Source organism: Trematomus bernacchii, unplaced genomic scaffold, assembly GCF_902827165.1.
Source record: "Trematomus bernacchii unplaced genomic scaffold, fTreBer1.1, whole genome shotgun sequence".
Taxonomy (NCBI): Eukaryota; Metazoa; Chordata; class Actinopteri; order Perciformes; family Nototheniidae; genus Trematomus; species Trematomus bernacchii.
The window spans coordinates 3,850,863-3,858,635 of record NW_022987689.1 but is presented as its reverse complement, the minus strand read 5'-3'; positions in this window follow the sequence as shown (position 1 = coordinate 3,858,635).

Here is a 7,773-nt window from a genome sequence, read left to right as displayed (position 1 = left end):
TCTCTTTGTTTTCCATTCAACTATAATGTTTCCATGTGACTCTTACTTAGACTCAGATCAGGCATACTGTGCATTGGTATTCAATGATGAAGAAACACTTTGACATTGTGGTTTGTGCTGCAGTTTTGAGTAATGAGCTTACTTGATCAACACACCCCTTCATGTTGCCAGAGACATGCGTGTGCAGTGTAGCATACGTGTGGGCATACGTGTGTTTGCTTAAAGGCTGGTGAAAATCAGTTCAACATGAATCCTGGAAGAATAAGCATTCCCTTTGTCGGGCCTAGAAACAAAAGTCAGGTGTTCAATGGGGAAATGACAAACAGGCTTCTCCTGTCTTAGCTGGTCGGGACTAGAAGCACATGGATGGACGAACAAAGGACGACAAAACAGTTGTGTTTTTACTCTGTTCCTATTATCTGGGCCTTAGGAAGTGCATGTTCACCAACACTGGACTTCACCCATGATGTTTGCCTTATGTAGAGTGAAGCCCTGTCTTAATATCCTCAGGTCAACATGCAGTATTTCGTTTGTGTGTTGAGTAAATTGTACGAAACAATTTGTTAATTTGCCTTCAAGAAAGCAATTGGAAGTTTGACTTGCTTTGCATTATCTAAGATACTACCAGAAGTGAAAACAAATAAAATAACATTAGAAGTGCAATGGTGCACCCACATTGTGCCTTTTTAAAAAACACTATCAGCTCCAAGATCACTGTGTTTGTCTGTGCCATCGTTTCCTTGTTGCTAAACCAAGTAAACTGAATTCAGACTGTTATAAGGACACAGCTTATGGGGGTTCGAAGCACATCAAAATGCAAACACAAAGAAGAAAAGAAAGGGAAAAGGAAGAATTTAAAATAAATTATTTAACAATAAAAAAGTAAACAATAAATAAAGTCCACAAAAGACAATCCTTAATGATTCAACATTTACTGTACAACCAAGGTAGAACGCCCGTATCTCCACAATCTTTGGAGCTCAGTTCCGGGTTGGTTAAGACTGGAATGACACCATTTACCGACTCTGTTTTTTATAGATTTTATTTCCTTAAAAGTGGTGACGCTTCATTAAAAACACAATAGAAATCACTAGAAAGTACAGAAGTGGATACACCCTTATGAGCTATTGAGATAGGAGGAAGTACATTTTTTCTCACATCGAACACCACTTCCGCTACAAACCATTGTGTGATTTGGAGGAAGCTTTGACCATATTCTCGAGGTGATAAATGTCAAACAGTAAATATTTAAACTATTAATAGATTTTAGACGTGATACATCCACAACATACTTGTTTGTTTAACAGCCGATGATTATTGTGGTCAATCCATGTCATTGTGTAGAATGATCTACTTTATTGTATTATTTGATGTTAAAGGTAGGGTAGGTAAGAATGGAGAAACCAGCTCGAGTGCGCTAGAATTTGAAAGTACACAACCGGAAAAAATCTGCCTCTTCCTTCAGACTTCCTTACAGAGCCCCTCCTCCAACACACACGAACGCGCACATGACCAATGAGGGCACGAGATAAGTTTGTGCACAGATGGAAGGCTGACAGGCAGGTAGGCCATCCAGTTATTTTAGCCGGGCCGGCTAAAATGATTGGTCGTGCTTTTTACAGCGCCACGGCTTCCACAGATGACATTTTTTTATGGATTTATTGTCAAAGCATTTAATATATTCATTGCTATCGGGATGTTAAGAGCATTCCATGGAATATAACAAAAAGTGTTTCTGAAGTGAATTACCTACCCCACCTTTAAGGCCAGTTTTAACACTGATATCACATAATTAACTCTATTGTAGTGATTTTGTGTGTGTGTTGGGTTTTTTGTTATTTTAAATCTTCACAGTTCTTGACTGCGGCACTGGCAAAGATTCTACTGGGACGGTTTTGATGAATAATAAAAACCTGTGTGGAACAAATCACCGAAAAAAGAAGCAAAGCAGAAACATTTATGGAAGTAAATAATATGACTATGGTGGCCTCGTACAGCATGTTGGAGTACACCCATCCGTTCTGGCACCCTGTTGTCTCATTTAGTCCGTAATCCCTGAGGTAGTATACTGTACACATTTTCTTTTCTTTTTTGCCATCACATCAAATTTAAAACCAACATTTTAAGTATTTCTAGTTTGGTAGAAACGTAGTCACACTAAGATTAGTGCTTCTGATGAAGGCTGTAGGCTGTCTCTGTTGGTCAACCACCTATAGCCAGATAAATATGATACATGATGACATAATGACTATGCTTTTAACATTATAAATGTTAGGTTATTCCCTTCTGATGTTGTCAGTTGTCATAGATTTTTATCTTCATACCAACCAGTTTGCTCATACATTTCCTGACATGGCTTGAAATACAAACACTGCTATTTTTGACCTGCACCATATTTTCCACTTTGTTACACAATACCAATAAATTGCATCTAAAACATCTCAAAGATCTCCCTAAGCAATTTCCCATGTGCTTGCCAGGGTGTGTCATCCAACAAGCCAACCACTCCCTTATGAGGCATACTGTGTGTCGTCATGATCTTTTTGATAATACTCACTTTTTGACACGCTAACAGACAAGATAATTGGTATTGTCATAGCAACGAAGCCCTAACACTTCAAAGAGTAGGGTAGAGGACTTTTTAAAGGAAGCAGAAAACAACAAGTAAGGAATGCTACAGATAACATTGTGAAACGATAATGTTCATGGTCGATGTCAAATAAATATTAGCATAGGAATAGACTACTGTGTTAGTAGACAGTTTTTTCCCAAAAAATGTAGGCTACTTTTAAATTGTGGTTTATTATTCAACAGAGATGGTCATTGCAAAACAGCTTTATGCACCATGTCTAAATACAGACCAACTTTGTTAGGCATACATTTTCATTGCTCATTCTATGCCCATTACAATTAAGTGTACATTTTTATTCATTCGTCAATCACACATTCAAGGGCAGCCTCAAATGCCAAGCAATGGGGTTAACCGCATCTCCTACCTAAGGTAAAGAGCTGTCCCTTCCATGCTTAGAGTTGCTTCAAGGATTTTGATGTGGTCCTCAAAGTATAAAAATCTATCTTATGACAAATATAAAAGTTTATATTTTAAATTATGTCTTTATGGTTCACTTTTGTTACCACAGCAGTTCAAATATACACAACCATGCAGATTATTTTATATGTTTCTTTTTGCATGTGACTTTGACGCTCACTGTCTGCAGGTCTCACAATATGATGATAAATTGTACATTTCCCCGCTGTGGGACAAATAAAGGAATTCTGATAGATGTGCATTTCTCCATCAATAGATTTTCACACCTCTATAGTGGTGGAAACAAACAAAGTGCATCAACTCAAGAACTGTACAGCACACTGGTTCTTACTCTTTCAGGCTTATGACCACATAGAAAAAGAAGGAGTGTGTAGTTGGGGCTCCCTGACCCTTTTCAGTTGTTTTATGAGACTATGTATGAGTTGTAGTACTTAAACCAAAGATATTTTCTTCTTTCTTCCTACCTCGTAAATCTTACAACCCCTCTTGTGAACACTTGGAGAGGCCCGGTCCCTGAGTTGGGAAACACTATATTAATCTTACTTAATGTATGTGAAGTGGGCAACTTTATACACATCACATAGTTTAAGGAATTAAAACAAGCTTCAACCCAACCAGGGTCAGCAGTAGTACTCTACTTATGCACTAATGTATAAGTATTTACTAGCATCATGAACATATTAGTCACAGGGGCCATTTTCATACTTTCTATGTATTTAGCTGATAATACTTCTGTTCTTTGAAATGTATGACTTTTACTTGTCTGTGTATTCTTACATTAATGTATTGGAATGTATTGATAAAGGATCCGAATACTTTTTCTCCTCTGCCCTTCCCTGCTATTGAAACAGTGGAGTCAGAGATCAGATTAGTCTGTTTGCTGTGAAAAGCATTTTTAGACAAATTGTCACGTTTCCGGTTAAAGGTTGGTGACCTGAAGCGTTGTATTTTATATGACGCACAAAGTGCAGAGTGCGTATTTAACTGTTAGTGTTGTGTCATTGTTACTGCACATATTAATTTAGAAAAGGTGTGTACAGCTGTGATGCTGAGAGTGGGTGTGAGAGAGAGTGCTTCTGGAGAGAAAGAATTTGTGGCTGACTCATGTGAGTGTGGTGTTGTTCATTAGGCATATGTCTGGCAGAAGTGTCCATTCAGTGGTGAAGTTGACCCAGAACGTTGACCTGTTTGAGGGTCAATCTTTTAAGCAAACAGCCTGAGTATAAAGGCTGCCATGTGAGAGGCAGCTGTTGGCTTCATGCAGCAAAATGTGACTTCTTTCTTTTTTCTCCTGCGGAAAACCTCAACATGCTCATGGAAGAATGCTGTAGCATTATATTGCTTTTAATCTGCTTTACATTTTTGCATGAAATTTATCAAATTATATCACCAGATGTGTTGGTTGAACTTGCTTTCAATACAAATACATTTTCATGTGATCCAGTTTCAGTTTTTTTATTTTGCATGTGGTCGCCCTTGAAAAAGAGATCGTTTGATCTCAATGGGATTTCACCTGGTTAAATAAAGGCTACAAACAAACAAACTACATTCAACACATCAACAAATCGTTATTTATTCAACCCTCCTATTGTCTTTGTTCCCCCCCCCTTACTTTGGTGTTCGCGTCAAATTTGACCGGTCCTGTTTTACCTGCTATTACATTAACACAAAAACCATTAATCATCACCAAATTTCATTTAACACCCTTTCAAACTGTAAATATTGTATCAGACTACTGGTATACATGGAAAACTGCAGTAAATATACAAAGAATAGACACTGAACATGTATTGCGTGTGCCAGGTGTGATCCATGTGGGGGGATGGGCACATAAGAGCGGGAAATGTGTCAAATTGTTCTGTGTGTGTGTGTGTGTGTGTGTGTGTGTGTGTGTGTGTGTTTGTGAGTGCCAGGTGTGATTCACATGGGGGGATTGGGCACATAAGGGGTGTGTGTGTGTGTTTTATCTGATCCGGATGGTTACATTCCTTTTCTTTATGGCGGTCATTTCTTGACCGGGAACACCATGGGTGTTACAAAGTTGACTAAATCATCCAAAATTCAATGAAAGTGGTGATCAGCAATTTTATATGTTTAAATGTCTACTGTGAAGGATATCATAAAGCCTTAATGCAATCGAATGTAAAACTAAAAAGTTATGATTGATGAAAGTAGTAAATCGGTCAGATTTGATCCGAAGACAACAGGAGGGTTAATCAAATATGGGATATTATTGTAATTTCCATTATTCAGAACGATTTTTGTGATTTAAATTGTTTGCGTGTCAATCAATCAATCAATCAATCAATCAATGTTTATTTAAATAGCCCAATATCACAAATGTTACATTTGTCTCAGTGGACTTCACAGTTTGTACAGAATATCAGTATGACAATACGACACCCTCTGTCCTTAGACCCTCACATCGTACAAGGAAAAGCTTCCGGAGAAAACCCACAGTTTAAAGGGGAAAATGGGAGAAACCTCAGGGAGAGCAACAGAGGAGGGATCCCTCTCCCAGGACGGACAGACGTGCAATAGATGCCGTGTGTAAATTGAAAAGATAATACATTTGCAACATAGGTAGTCCAAATGTTTGGAAATGCATGTGTCTATAATAAGAAGATAAATCCACGAGGATATCCATCCAGGACTTATGATCCAGGACCATAGCAACAGGCACAGCCACGACTCAAGATCCAGGGCTCGCGATCCAGGACTCAGGACCACAGCAACAGGATCAGCCATCACTCCGGATCCCGTGTCTTCTGTTCTTTTATATTTGAACTATCTGCTGCTGCTGTAATCCAGTGTCTCTATATAAAACAATAAAGCATCATATTAATGTATAAAAAGTTTTAGATTTGCCACACTAAAAGGACAAAAAGTACAAGGAGATGTTTTGTCTTCTGTTGGGACATGGTCCGGATGGGTTTGGCACGCTTAATTAGGAAATGGAAAATTTCTCAGAAAGTGGACTTGTGGGGGTGTGCGGGTCACCCTTTGTTTTGTGTGTTAGAGAACGGACAACCCCTGCAGATAGATCAGCAGGCGTCTTTTGGGGGGAGGGGAGCCCTTCTTGAGTGTTTGGTGTCACATGAGTGCTGGCATCTGGCCATTCACCCTGCCAACAAGTCATAGTGTGGCTTTTGGTGAAACTGAGCTGTTGTTGTGACCGGAACAGTTTGTGAACTAAAATGCCAGAGCTTGATTATATATTCACCACTTGCTTTTCCTCTGCACATGGGAGAAGTTATCCTTCAGTGCGAACTGCCAGAAATTGTGTATTTTAACCCAAACCATGAACCTTTCCTAATCCTCATAAAGTTTCATTTACCTCAGGAGACTTATGGGAGAAAGCCCTGACGTGCAGTGTACGATAGTGAATAAACCATCCTTTAAGCAAAGAAACATTTTCGTATTGCTGGATGCAAAGCGAATGTTTACTCAAGTGCAAAGAATTTCAATCTAAGTAGGCCAAGTATTGCACCACATTTTTATGCCAGGGGTTATAAGTCTTAATGCTTAAAACATTATTCCGGGTTATATACTGTATATCTGAGCAGATGCTTAACCCCAACATGCTTTTTTTTTTGCCAGACAATTCTTCCTGTTACACCGCCAATAACACGTTAATCAGTTCTGACTATCTGTGCTGTGTGAAAAAAAAAACAATGGCAGATAACTGTCTGCACTGCAGCAGCACTCAAAAGTGTGTCACTGTGTCATATGTAATAGCGTGAGCGTGACCAATCACGGCGCAGGTAAGCCTCAGTGGCTGTTGGAGGATCTAGCATCAGCCCAATCACACCAGAGTGCTCAGCCAATCAGGACACCTCGAGTCAGGGCACAACATCAGTGTAAAACCCCAAACTGAGAATGTGTAAATGCAGCGTGGATGTAAACATGCAGCTGCTTCTTATCGTCTGCCCCTGTAGACAGTGCTGTGGTAGCACATGTGTTACGGGGGCTAACGTGAGCACGTGTGAGCAGCTTCCCTTTGTGTGTAAATGCATGTGAGAGTGAATATTTTGTACATGTGTGGGAGAGGAATGTGCAAGAAAAGATTGTTCTATAAAAAAAGATGTGGTTATGATGAAATGGAAAAAAAACAGCTCATGTTTGTCCCTATTGCTAATTCAAAACTCAAAAACTTCAGATATACGCAAACTCATCCTGTTGTCTTTTGATCTTTAATAGGATTATGCATGCTTCTTGCAGATAAATAAGCCATAAAACAACTTGTCCTCCACTGACATCTGCTCTCTATCTCGATCTCTTGTTTTCCTATGCAGTATTTTTCATAAAAAAACATAATTTGAAGCTGTTTTGCACATTTCATTATTCCCTCATCTTTACCAACACATGGCCTTAATGCAAATATCCCTTCCCTGTTGCACATTGCAGCAAGAAGAGCCAGTACTGGTTTGAACTAGTATGATTTGTTACACAACGCAGCACGAGTGAAGAGACTCATACAACTGTACATGTACTGACAGAAAAGCCGTAACCTTTAAAAGCGTTAGACGTTCCTTGCTGCTTTTCGTGCAGCTTGGTGTGCTATTTTTACGTCAGGTTACCAAAACATCAGTCATTATTTTTAATTACATGTATAAGATTGTACAAAGTTAGAGGGCATTTTTGCACAGTGCCAGTGTGAGTGCATGCAGACTGACTAGCATCTTAACGTTGTGTTTGGCCAGGGGGTTTATTGTGCAGCTCTA